General features: G+C 41.6%; 2 long non-coding RNA genes across 2 annotated transcripts in view; one reads left to right on the top strand and one right to left on the bottom strand.

Annotated features, from left to right (window-relative positions):
* Positions 1-3,296, top strand: part of LOC311597530 — a 5,310-nt gene extending 2,014 nt beyond the window's left edge. Inside the window, exons 3-4 of the long non-coding RNA XR_014779252.1 lie at positions 61-188; positions 2,811-3,296. This is a non-coding gene — a long non-coding RNA (uncharacterized lncRNA). The remainder of the gene's footprint in view (positions 1-60; positions 189-2,810) is intronic.
* LOC311597861 overlaps positions 1-12,500 on the bottom strand; it is a 64,262-nt gene that overhangs the window by 47,658 nt on the left and 4,104 nt on the right. The window lies entirely within an intron of this gene.

The raw sequence follows: 12,500 nt of genomic DNA, 5'->3' as shown, positions 1-12,500 counted from the left end.
CTGTGCTCATAACTTTGGGCCACAGCATGAACAAGCAGTAACAGATCCCTCTGTCTCTAGACTTGAAGATGTAAAGCATACCTTTACACAGAAAAGAGTGGAAAAGTCTAATGCAAACATCATCCCAGACATTTGTAACCAAAGACAAGACCAGGAGGAGGACTTGGAAGAGACAGACAACAGAAGAGGCAAGTATATGCTCTGAAACCCTTTGAATTGTATACCAGCCAAGGCAGCAAAGTCAATTAAGGCTGCACACTGCTAAACATGAGTTAATTTTATTTATAAACAGAAGTGCAAGCTAGTCCTTTCTAATATACTCATATAATGGTTAAGATGTGGTCTTTTTCCAAAATATATAAAGAGCTCAAGAAATTAAACACAACCAAACCAAATAACCCAATCAAGAATTGGGGCTCAGAACTAAACAGAGAATTCTCAACAGAGGAATATTGAATGGCTGAGAAATACTTAAAGAAATGCTCAACATCCTTAGTCAATAGAGAAATGCAAATCAAAACAATCCTGAGATTTCATCTTACAACCATCCCAATGGCCAAGATCAAAAACTCAAGTGACAGCACATGTTGACAAGGATGTGGAGAAAGAGGAACACTCCTTCATTGCTGGTGGGAGTGAAAACTTGTACAACCACTTTATAACTCAATCTGGCACTTTCTCAGAAAACTGGGAATAGGGCTACCTCAAGATCCAGCTATACCACGGCTTAGAATATACCCAGAAGGTGCTCCACCACCCAACAAGGACATGTGCTCAACCATGTTCATAGCAGCCTTATTCGTAATAGCCAGAACCTGGAAACAACCTAAATGTCCCTCAATCAAAGAATGGATAAAGAAACTGTGGTACATTTACACTATGGAATACTACTCAGCTATTAAAAACAAAAAAAAAAAAATCCTAAAATGTGTGGACAAATGGATGGAACTAGAAATGATCATATTGAATGAGTTAACCTAGACTCAGAAAGACTCACATGGTATATCCTCACTTATAATTGGACACTAGCCCAAAAGGCATGTCCCATGAAAGTCTTCACTTACCAGGTATTAGGATAGATGCGGGGACTTCCTATTGGAACTCTAGGTGAGAGAAGTACAGGAGAATAGGGAAATAGCAGAATCCAGAGGGTCCTAGAAACCTACAAGAAGAACATCATGATAGGCAGATCTGGACCCAGGGGGGTCTGCTCAAGCTACAGCACCAACTAAGGACAATACATGCAGTAAATATTGAACGCCTACTCAGATATAGCCAACGGACAGGACAGTATCCACAGTTGTGTGGAGAGCGGGGACTGACTCTGGCATGAACTCTGATTCCCCATATTTGACTACTTCCCCTTGGTGGGGAGGCCTGGTGGCACTCAGAGAAAGATTAGGCAGGCTACTAAGATAAGACTTGATAGGCTGTGACCATATGGTGGGGGAGGAGGTCCCCTTCTGTCACAGACCTAGGGGGTGGGAATAGGGTGAAAGAAGGAGGGAGGGAGGAATGGGAGGAGACAGGCAAGGGGATAAAAATTCAGATGTAATCTGAATAAATTAATTTTAAAATGCAAAAAAGATGTGGTCTTATTTGTTTTGTTTTGTTTTTTGTGTTTTTGGTTTGGTTTGGTTTGGTTTGGTTTGGTTTTTCAAGACAGAGTTTCTCTTGTAGCCCTGGCTGTCCTGGCTTCGCTTTGTAGACCAGGCTGGCCTTGAACTCACAGAGATCTGCCTGCCTCTGCCTCCCAGTTCTGGGATTAAAAGCATCCACCACCACTGCCCAGTTTAATATGCAGTCTTATTAATTGGATTTTAGGTATGACTTTTGTTGTTTGGTGACGTTTTTGTTTTTGTTTTGTTTTGTTTTGTTTTGTTTTTGAGACAGGAGCTCATTTTGTATGCCTGGCTGTCCTGGAAGTCTCCCTGTAGACCAGGCTAGCCTCAAATTCACAGAGATCTGCCTGGCCTTCTCCCAAGTGCTGGCACTAAAGGTGTGTGCCACCATTCTTGTGGGACTCTACAAGCATGTGGCTTGGTGTTTTAAGATAGATGTGTTCTCCTGGTTGGCCTGGAATTCCTTATGTAGAGCAGCCTGGTTTTGAATGGCAGCAATCTTTCAGCTTCTATCTCCTGAGGTGCCGGACTAACAACAGACATGTGACACCACATCCAGCCTTTAGGTTTAACTTTTAATAACAAATGATTACAGAGCTTCAAGAGGTTGAGTTGTTGGTCATGGGAATCCAAGAGACCCTTCCCCCAAAACAATATAGGTTATTGGCTGTTGCCCTTGGTTGCCTTTTAGGCTTAAAGGTAACTTTTATTGTTGAAGGCACCACTCATGTCAGACACAGGACTCAGAAGATCTGACTTTGAAAGCCTCCTCCCTGAGTGATATAGTGTTATAGAAAGGTATATTTCCCATGAGGTGAGTGATATCGTTTTGACACATAAGTGATATAAATATGATATAAATGATATGGAAGGATAGCTCCCATAGTGACCCAGGAAGACACTCTGCAAGCTTTCAGTAGCCCTACCCAGCTCTCATACCTATGAACTACGAGAATAATCAGCAAATCCCTGAGTGTGCAATAGTGGCACTCATTTTTTTTTTTGTCACTAACCCACAGCTAACCCACAGGGACTAGTGAGGTCATGGATCTTAAAGAAGAACTTTATACCCAAGCTTAACCAAACCAGCATAATTCCTAATTGCATTTTAAGTGTTTGTCCTTATCCTTACACCCGCAAGATAAATATGTCTCGAGCCTCATCAAAGAAAACCTCTCTTTGCAACAGGTGGAGACCTTTACAGAATCCCACAACTCATCAAAATGCAGAGAACAACTGGTCACGGGATGCCCGGCCTCAACTGATACAGCTACAACATAACCCCAGCACCTAAAGCTCAGGAAACATCTTGGCAGAAGGGAAGGAAACGCTGTAAGAGCCAGAGGACCAGGCTTCTGCTGTGAGATTCCCTGGAAATGATAGATAAGCTCCAACAGCGTGGAAGCCGAAAGAAGACCTGAACAAATATGACCCCGTTAGGCATGCTAGCACAAATAGGGGGAAACTCACAGGGGGCCCCAGCCATAGACAAAGAGAACTACAGTCAGCTAAGGAATGCTGCCCGAGGCATAAGTAATCCCTCCCAGGCACAAGCCCCCAATTGGCTATCAATACCAATTGGTCAGCATAATCATATACATATAAGTAACACTAATTGACTGAGCAAGTTGTGTGTGTGTGTGTGTGTGTGTGTGTGTGTGTGTGTGTGTGTGTGTGTACAATATCAGTTAAAGAAAAAAGGCCGTGAATTTATGAGATGAGTAGTAAATGGGAAAGGTTGGAGGAAGTTTTGAAAAGGAAGGGAGAAATGATGCAATCATGCTTTAGTTTAAAAAATAAAAATTCTCCAAGCAGTGGTGGTGCACACCTTTAATCCTAGCATGTGGGAGGCAGAGGCAGGTGGATCTCTGTGAGTTTGAGGCCAGCCTGGTCTACAGAGTGAGTTCCAGGACAACCAGGGCTGTACCTTTCTGATTATTTATTTATTTAAAATTTACATTTAAAAAAATAACAAAGCAAAAAGACAATATGGCAGAGTGAATCAAATATCCCAACATCTGGGGGAAAGAAAAGTCAAAACCATGTGACAATAATAGTAAAACTAGGGGTGATGAGATGGCTCAGCTAGCAAAAGCACATGCCACCGAGCTTCACAACATGATTTTGACCCCCAGAATCCACATGGTGGATGGAGAGAACCCAGTTCCACAAATTGTCCTCTGACTACTACATGTATGCAGTGGCATGCATGCATGTGAAAACACACATGATAAATAAACGAAGTGTAACTTTAAAATGGATCAATAATCAACGTGCAAATGAACAGGGCTGAGCAGGGGGAGATGGCACACACCACTCTGGGGAGATCGAAGGTCCTTGTGCTCACAGAAGAACACTAGGGAAAACAAGAATGTTAAACACACAGGATTGTCCCATTAATGGGAGAGATATAGAACCTGGTTTTCCACCCAGAAGGCCGAGAGTATGGAGGTGGTAAATAGACTGATGGTCTGTGTTATCTGTAGGGCTAGGCCAGCCCAGGCTCCCATAACCAGGACTGGAGATGTTTAATAGTATAGATGACCTTTGTGTTACATGTATGGCCAGAGCCTCCTCCAAGCTCCCACAACCAGGACCAGAGATGGTTAATAACCCAGATGGCCTTTGCAGTATCCGTATGACTAAGACCACACCAGATCCTCCCCTGGGCCCTTAAGATAGATAACACATGTAGTCTATCTCTATAACCTTCCTCACGGAAAAAGATTGTGGGATGAGGAGTATTAAAATCTTCAAGACTTCACAATTCCATGGGGCCCCAGGAAGTCAGAGAAGAATAAGTAAAGCCTGAAAGAGTCTGTCCAAGAAGGAAATACAGCTCCAATTTGGTTGAGTAATCTTTGCTACAGATTGTCCAACAAAATCTCAAATAAAATAGTAAAACTCAAGACTTCCAACTGGACTGCACGTTACTCCACCCTCAGAACGCGGCCTCTAAAGCGCTCTCCAATGCATGCAGCATGGGGATGCTCAGCTGCAGTCCCAGAACTGGGTGGGATGGGGAGGCAGGGGGGTGCAAAGTTCAAGATCACGGGTCTTTATGGGAAGAAAGAGGAAAGGGAAGGGAAGGTGGCGAGAAAAGGAGAGACTGTCTAGAAGAAACCACAATCTAAGGAAAAGTCCCTGTGAGGATTTTCACAGAAAACATTTCAAAAAATGAAAATGCAAACTTAAAAAAGCACAGAGGCTAGGGAAATAGTTCACAGGGGCATGCTCACACTGCAGTGTATGTTTGATACACACACACACACACACATACACATCACACACACACCATATTCAACACATACACCACACCACACACACACATACACATACATTATAGCACACTACACCACACACACACACACACACACACACACACACACACACACCACACATGCACACCACATACACACAGCACATACAAAAACAAATACATAAGTAATAAGACTAAAGAATAAGCCAAAGAGGTGAATGAAAGGATATATTGTAAAATTTTTTTTAATTAATTGAAGAAAAACGGTCTGGGGGAGACAAAAGGGACTATTGGGAGCAGGAGGGGTCAATAAAGAAGGTAGGAGAGTGTAGGGGAATATACTCGCTATCAAATATATTTTAAAAATTAAAAATGCATTCTGTGTGGAAATTTTACAAAAATAAATATTTTATGTGAAAAGTTTAGAAATAAGTTTTGGAAAGAAGGTCACACAACTGGAGTAGGAGTGTACAAACTACGGTCTCTGGAACTAACACAGACCAACACTTATTTTTATAAATGAAGTTTTGTGGTAACAGTGGCATTTCACCACAGCAGCAGAGATGAATTTCAGCAAAAACAGAATAGTCCAGAAAAAAAAACTTTGTTCAGAAATGTTCTTTTTCAACATAGACAGACCTCTAGCCATGTGTGGTGGCACGTACCTTTAATCCCACTACTCAGTGAGCAGAGGCAGGAAGATCCCTGTGAATTCTAGGCCACCCTGTAGAGAGTTCCAGACCAGCAAGGGATGCATAGCATTATGCCGTGTTATGGTTAGTATTTTTGGTCAACATGACACAAGCTAGAATTGTATGGGAAGAGGAAACTCAGTTGAGAAAAACACCTCCATCAGAATGTCTGTAGGCAGGTCTGTAGAGCATTTTCTTAATTAACCATCGATGTAGAAAGGCCCAGCCTACTGTGCCTGGTGCCACCCCTTAGCAGGCAGGTCAGGTCATCCAGGAGTTTGGGCTTTTTTGTTTTGGTTTGGTTTGGTTTTTCAAGGCAAGGTTTCTCTGTACAGCCTTGGCTGTTCTGGACTGGCTTTGTAGACCAGGCTGGCCTCGAACTCACAGCAATCCACCTGCCTCTGCCTCCCAAGTGCTGGGATTAAAGGCACATGCCACCATGCCCGGCCTCAGCCTGAAGTTTGTAAGAAGGCAAACTGAGCAAGCCACTGGGAGCAATGCAAGTATGAGACAAACTCCCGAGTTGTGTTTGGTCATGCATGGTCTTACCACAATAGAAACCTAAGACAGTGTGTCTCAATCAATTAATTAATTAATTTAAAATGCGCACAGATGCTGAATGCCACCGGTCCTCTCTTTATCTCTGATCACTACGTTTCATTTAATTGCACTTAATTTTCAGGATATAACCCATCATATTAGATATTGTTAGTTAATTCTACATCTTAGCCTTTTTTTTTTTCTTCAAATGTTTATCCACCCTGACTATGCTCTTTAGGCACTATGAAAGCACACATGGTGCTAAGGACACTAATGAAAACAACTCCCAAGCATGCTGTCATTTAAAGTCATAACTCCAGATGAAATTCCCAAGCTGTATGTTTGAAACCAGAATAGCAATGCCTGCCATGCACCTGGGTGATTTTTGGTCATATTTTACTTTCATGACTTCTTGCGGTGTTAAAAGAAAAAGGGTCTGGTATAGAATATTGGGCATTGATATTTGAAAGGAAAGGAAGAATAGGAAGGAGGGAAGAGAGGGAGGGAGGGAAGGAGGGAGGGAGGGAGAAAAATAGCTTCAGAAAACTGCTCAGTAGTGATACCACCCAGCTGAGAAGAGATCCGAGGAGAAGCAGTGTGCCGTAGATCTACCTGGAGGAACATCGCCTGAAAAGTGGTGATTCACTGCTCTTGCAGTTGCAGTTGTAGATGCAGGTTTGTGGTGGAATGGAAACTTGTGCAGAGAGGCTGAGAAAACACAGGAGTGGATACTATCTTCATCTTCTAGAACTCTGAGCTCCCTCACATGTCACTCTGTTTCTTCATACACAATAATACACGTATGCTTCTGTGTTTACTTCTTTGTACTTATGAGTTCTAAAATTGTAGCTCCAGACTGTTTGCTTCTAGCATACCCACATTTCTAGGACAAGACTTTTCTCTACAAACGCAGGTCGTGCTGGGAGCCTGTTTTCATTGCTTTCATGCTCAGCCAGGACCTACTACACCTACAGTATTTTGTTTGTGTGTTCTTTTTTGGTTTTACTTCTGTTAAAGTGCTGTTTCAATAACAAAATAGTCTACCTCTATGCAGTGTTTACAACTCCTAAGATAGATGCTACTTGTGGGTTTTCTTCAGTTAAAGTCCTGTGAGTTCAAGCTGGCAGAGCCTATGTTATTAAGCAACTATTCTGTATCTTTAAAATGTTTTAGGATTTTTTAAAAAATATAAGTTGGGGGCTGGAGAGATGGCTCAGACATTAAGAGCACTAACTGCTCTTCCAGAGGTCCTGAGTTCAATTCCCAGCAAACACATGGTGGCTCACAACCATCTATAATGTGATCTGATGCCCTCTTCCGGCATGCAGGTGTATATGTGGGCAGAGCAATGTATACATAATAATAAATAAATGAATCAGTTTTTTTTAGTAAAATGAGTTGGTTAAAATAATTATTTATATTCCAGTGTAAATTATTCCCTAAGTAATATTTAATCTAAGTCACAATATGGTTGAAAAGAAGAAATAATGTCCCCCAAACATGGATCTCGATATGAGTACTCACTAAAACTGGAGGCAACTGTATACACATACCAAAAATGTGCAATGGACATGTGGTCCAGCTCTCCACAGTCACTACTGAGAACCTGGAAATACCAGTTCCTGCTCCCACATCCAGCCTTGCTCCAGAGAAAAGACTGACATAGCGTTTCACACTGATCTTATTTTATCACACTTTGATACCCCTGAACAACACAACCACAGACAATTAAAGCAGGAGCCAGAGAAATGGAAAGATGCTAAGTTGTGAGAAATAAACTCTGAGTACGGATGAGAACCGTGACTGTTCTCCTTTGTGACAATGAAGGTAAGTATGCACCCTGCCAGGTCACGGAGGTGAGTGGGCTCCTAATAAGCTCTTTCCTGTCTGAACAAAGACTAGTTTCAAAATCAGTTCATTATAATATTTATTTTAGTGTGTGTGTGTGTGTGTGTGTGTGTGTGTGTGTGTGTGTGTGTCTCCATATTTAATGCAGCCTGAATTCAAACTTGCAATCCTCCTGCCTCTGGCTCCAGACTGCTAGGATTACAGGTATGTACCACCACTCCTGGCTTCAGGTCTGAATTTAGTAGCATTTAAAAAAAAGGAAATCATATGAAGATTCACTCCAAGCCAAGTGTTGGTGAGTCCTCTGGTCAGTTTTTAAGCGACAAGGCCATTGTGAAGGTAATTTGCCATCATCTGAAGCACGCTGGGCTAGTCACACCATCATTATACAGTTCAGGATGAAGAAATGCCATCCACGACATGAGTCATTACAAGACTGATTGGGGCTTTGTAGCTTGTGTAACAAGAACAAATTAATTGTTATTAAATATTAGTGGAAGATTTGTGTCGTGCAATGTAAAAGTCAAGATCAAAGCTCCAGAGATGCAAACTCAAGCTCACTGCTTCATGAACAATACTACTAGTCCTTTCTCCATATAGTTTTATGTCTAGTAAATATTTAGTCTTATTTGGAGAAACAGTCTTAAATCTAGACATCTAATGCAGAGCCAAAAGGTTCCTTCGGTCAGACTTTCTCATTCTCTAGCTAAGTCTCGAGACTTGTCTACAGAGGCCACTCCACTCCCAAGCTGCATCCAGCCCTAAAGCTTATTACGTCAGTACCACCCCCACCCTAAAACTTTTGTTGCTGTTAGTGGAGTTTTTAGGGCAATAGCTTACCATTTCACCCTCAAATACTTTAACAATCCAGCTCTAAATGGCTGTGTGAGTCTTCACTTGCATCTGCTAAATGTTAAGCGAACTTGCCTGCATTTGCCATTTAAGTTGAGTGATAGTTTTTTTTTTTATTCAGTCCTTGCTGTGTTCTAACTGTGCCACGTATTTTACATAAATTATCTCATTTAACATTCACTGTACTTTCGTAAGTAAATATCACTCTCCTCATCTTACAGATGAGGGAGAGGGGGCTTAAGGAAACCAAATGCCAAAAGGCAAAGCCTAACTGAAGTCACTTCTCTTGAGCCTTGTGGGAGGGAGGAGATGACAGATTGAAAGTGAACAGTTGTCAAAGTCAGGAGAATAAGACTCTGCATGTTCCAGAAAAGTCAGCAATAGTAAAATTCTACTCCCCAGCTGATAATTTTGAAGCTCCTCAGGGACTCAATAGATCCTCAGTGATTGACAGCTCTTTGATCCAGCCTGGGGTTCGATGGGAGCATTAGCAAGAATAAAAACGTCATCGTGGTAACAAAAATAGGTATTATCCTTGTCCACCGAAGAAGCGACCAAAAGCTTGAGTGGGTGAATGTTTATAGAATGTCACATGACCCATGAGAATGAAGCCCAGATATGTATACAAGTCCTCCAAACACTGTCCTTTCCCTGGTGTACCACATGGCCTTCCAATGGCAGTGTTGTGTTTAAGTCTATAAAGTCATTTGACCTCTTGACTTCAGTGTTTAGAGTCCTAGGACCTACTAATAATGTCTTAGACTTTCCTCTAAACCTTGGTGTTCATAAGTTATACATTTGACCTTGGACATAACCTTGATGTAGCTCTGTCCCTACTGGCAGAAAGAGAAGACATGAACCATAACACCTAGAAATGACAAGGGGCGATGATGTTGGCACCTCGGTGCTTACTGAATACTGAGTCCTTGGAATTTGAAACAAGCCTAGCACTTGGATACAATTCTGTAAATGCTACTTAGTACGTTAGAGAAAGAATACAGTCAGAGTGACCATTTCCAATGTAGATCAGTGGCCCTCAGCCTAGGGACAATAAATCCCAAGGGACATCTGAAGTGACCCATAAATTCAGGGAAGAAATTGCCAGAATTTGTACACCAATTTCCTATCTCATCAATTTTTAATCTATCTTGTCTTATGATTCATATAAGATATTAGCATTATGATATCCATATATATTTTATAACTAGATAAAAGATAACTGCATAATTTCTTAAGCAGTGAAAAATATAAATTTGTTCAAGAAAAATGAGTGAAAGTAAGAGGGGCTCTAACAGAGAAATACCCAAATAACTATATGTATTATTTTACACACAGTATTTTTTTTTTACTGATTGCATCTATAGTAACTCCTAAAACAATAAATATTGTCAATGTAGCAATTAGTTGGCTCTCAGGAGTTGAGTGTGGGCCTCTATTGCTGAAGATGCTACATACTTAGAACACTGGGTGATTTGAACTGGATCTGGAAGCCTCTTTCCTGTGGTCTAGCTTTCATGATTCCATAAAACACTATGCAAGCCAAGGGAAGGACGTAATTCTGTAATAGTATGGACTATGACAATTAACAACATGGCGAGAGCCACATGAAGGTGCAAAAAGTGGCATTCACATGTCGGTTGTAACCAACAGCTGCCTAAATGGATTTAAGACCCACTTAGCAGGAGAGAAATATGCCTGGTACTGGGAATAAAGCCGAGCACCCATGGCTAGTGAGGTCATGGACTTTAGAAAAAAATTTTCCAACCACCACTGTGGTAGACCATCATCGTCCCTTGCTACTTTCCAGTCCTTGTCCTTATACCCACAGACAGATAAGTGTAGCTACCGCCCCTCCTCAGAATAACCCCTCTTTCCAGCAAACAGAGGCCATCAAAGAAAACCACTACTGGACCCAATGCAGCGATCAACCACTGCTCTAACTGAGAAATGGGCATCCCAGCTCCTGTACCTGTCCCTCAGGGAACACTGAGGGAGAAGGGGGCAGATTAGCAGGACGTCTCCTGTGAAACAGACTCTTCTATAGGTGGCTACATAGACAAGGCCAGAACAATGGCAATAGCAATGGACAAATTAATGTGAAAAGGTGAAGTTTTTGAGGGGTCCCACCCCTAAACAAAGAACTATAGGAACTAATGACTGCTGGGGAAAGAATTAGCCTCCCCAGGAATGATCCCCCCTATTGTTTGTCCAATGAAGAATAGTGAGCCAAAAAGCACGCACACACACCAAAAATGGCCTCAGTAGATTATATATATCATATATGTGTGTGTGCATACATATATATGTATGTACATTTGTAACAATAATAACCAAAGAAAAGGGGGTTATCAGCTTGAACGTGGGAGGACATGGAAGGGGTCTGAGGGAGGGTAGCTGTGAGGAAGAGAGGGAAAGGGAAAAGTGATAGAATTCTATTTCAATTAAAAACATATTTTTAAATGTTTAGAAGTGCCTCGTTAAGATGAACTCATTTGCCTTGGCCTCTGTGAACCTGGCAAGGGATCCAAAACAGCTTAAGTGGTTGTTTCAAAATATTAGTGGGGATCTCCTGAGTAGTAGACTGCCCCCTTCTACACTAAGTCAGTAGATGTGTAGTAATATCCAAAGCCCTAAGTTTTTAACAAACCAAGTAAATCCGTGCAGGCATTCTCACATCCCAAGGCTACAGTGGACAGAGGAACTCCACTCTTTCCACCCCTGACACCTGTCCAACACCACCAGGGGAGTTTTGGAAAACAAAGAACCAAGGACTCTCTGAGGAAGGAATAATTGTGCCTTGGCTATGAACTTAATGCCTTGGAGGAACAAACATAATGGTGATTTTTTTTAAAGATGAAAAAAATGAGCTATCATTTATTGATGATCCCTTAAGACAGTTTGTTTCTGATAATTTTCATAATCCTGAAAGGTTGTTATCCATAAGCTAATCATACACAGGAAATGATCCAAAGCAAGGGTAAGCATGCTGCTCAAAACGTTCAATGACTTTTCCGAAAGCTTTAGGCTCAGAAGAAACTTTCTTTAGAGCACTCCAACAGCCCATCTTCCCACTAGTGTGCAGGACAATGGTATTTATGATTGTGGTCTCTGTGCTGTGTGCTGTATTCAGAGTCACAATTCCAAGGTGGCTGAGAATTAGGCTTCTGTTTCTTCCCTGCTGGTCTATTTTCTTGCCTTCATTCACAGTAAGCCTGGAAGTCCATAGAGAGTTTATTAATACTATATATATACTGTAACAATCTTCCCATGAAGAGATATTATAAAGATAATGACTATTAATACAAAATTCCAAAACAAATTTAAACAATTATAATTGACCTCAGCATTTCACTATCAAACGCTTCTTTATGTAAAAGCCTTCTGGTTTCACTATCAGAGCTACTACCCACTTCCCACATCTTTTCCAGCACAAACTCATGTGCTTTCCTGTAAAAGCCAGTTAAGCCTAGAGAGAAGTCCATGTCACCCTCAGTTCCAGCAACTGTTAAGGGCATAAAGCTGTGAAGTGACTTGCTGGTACTGAGAGTGTGGAAACTTCCCAGCAAGGCTATATCTAGATTCCTGACCCTCAGAAACTGTAAGTTAGGGGCTGGTAGGATGGCTCAGCTGTTAGCAACCCTGGCCACTCTCCCCAAGGACCAGGAATCCATTTTCAGCACCCACATG

Source organism: Acomys minous (genome assembly GCF_964271855.1).
Source record: "Acomys minous genome assembly, chromosome: 1".
Lineage (NCBI taxonomy): Eukaryota > Metazoa > Chordata > Mammalia > Rodentia > Muridae > Acomys > Acomys minous.
This window is presented reverse-complemented; position numbering and strand designations above follow the sequence as displayed.